General features: G+C 63.3%; 1 long non-coding RNA gene across 3 annotated transcripts; it reads left to right on the top strand.

Annotated features, from left to right (window-relative positions):
• Positions 1-1,015, top strand: LOC115301528. Of its 3 annotated transcripts, none has more exons than XR_003913148.1 (2): positions 1-452; positions 706-1,015. It is a non-coding gene; the product is annotated as an uncharacterized LOC115301528 (long non-coding RNA). The 3 variants fall into 3 exon arrangements; XR_003913147.1 differs by having other exon boundaries at positions 1-478; positions 735-1,015; XR_003913146.1 differs by having other exon boundaries at positions 1-478.
• The last annotated feature ends 348 nt before the right edge of the window (positions 1,016-1,363 follow it).

Below are 1,363 nucleotides of genomic sequence, written 5' to 3'. Positions count from 1 at the left end.
CCTCCCTGTGCTCCTTTCGAGAACGGGGTGGTGAAAGCCGTGGCTCTTGGTGCGGACGCGGTGCCAGCCCGCGGGGGCCCCCCACACCCGCCAACCCTCTCCCTCGACCCCGCTGCCTCCCGCCGGCGCCCGAATGCCCTCTGCGTAGAACTATTCCCCGCCATCACCTTTCTCCTCTTCTGAGGCCGAGACACAAGCCGCCTCTCCAGCGACACATCCTGTGCCGCCCCCTTCGAGCCTTTGGGCCCAGAGTTCAGGCCACGCCCCCAGCCCCGTGTCCCAGTTCTCAGTGGCTCAGTCCCTCTGTGCCCCGCCCCTGCAGGTGCACCGCCGACCCTCCTTCGGCTGCACCTTCTCTGGGTCATCTCAGAAGCGACTCCGCCCACCCGTGTCTGCTCCCCCCTGGAGAACAGGGGACAGCCTTCCATGCCGTGTACACAGCGTCAGCAGAGGTGACTCGAGGGCCACGTGCGGACAGGTGACCCTCGCTCACACCAGCAGGCGCGGGCGGGAAGGCCTGAGGCTGGAGGTGCCCAGAGTCGCGGGGGTGAATGCAGGCAGCGGGTGTGGGGGCCCCAGACGGCCATGACTGTCCCCACTCCCGGCAGGCGAGTCCGCGGCCACACAGAGGCCACTGTGCACCCAGCCCCACTCCGCGGAGGGAGCTGTGCTGTTCCCAAGGGCCCTGACACACCCTCCCGCCAGGCCCTGCTCAGGTCAGGGGCCTTCTGCAGCCACAGGTGGCCCTGTGCGGCCAAGGTCACGTCTGCAAGGTCGCCCCGCCACCTCCCACAAGGCCGAGCCCGCTGAGCTTGGAACGGACTCCAGACGCACAACCCGGAGGAGGGGAGACGGGTCACAGCACGTCAGTCTGAGGTTCCCCGGCTGAGCGCTGAGTGCTCCGCGCTGCCCGGCCCTGCCCTCTGCATTTCAGACAGAAAACACGCTCGACACCCTCTTCCCTGGGGTGTCCCCTTCTTCCAAGCAATTTTCATTAAAAACAAATTCTTTTTAATGCTTTTTATTTATTTTTGAGAGAGAGAGAGAGAGACAGAGCAGTCAGGGGAGGGTCAGAGAGAGGCAGACACAGAATCTGAAACAGGCTCCAGGCCCTGAGCTGTCAGCACAGAGCCCAAAGCGGGGCTCGAACCCACAAACCGTGAGATCATGACCTGAGCCGAAGTCGGATGCTCAACTGACAGAGCCACCCAGGCACCTTTTTCCCCCTAAATTTTATTTATTTTGAGAGAGAGCAAAAGAGCAAGTGGGCGGAGGAGCAGAGAGAGAGAGAGAGAGAGAGAGAGCCCAAGCAGGCTTCACACTGTCAGCCCACAGCCCCAGCCCCATGGGGGCCTCAGACTCA

The sequence above is a fragment of the Suricata suricatta genome, chromosome 9, assembly GCF_006229205.1.
Source record: "Suricata suricatta isolate VVHF042 chromosome 9, meerkat_22Aug2017_6uvM2_HiC, whole genome shotgun sequence".
Lineage (NCBI taxonomy): Eukaryota > Metazoa > Chordata > Mammalia > Carnivora > Herpestidae > Suricata > Suricata suricatta.
The sequence above is the reverse complement of the archived record's forward strand: the minus strand, read 5'-3'. Positions and strand labels throughout refer to the sequence as shown.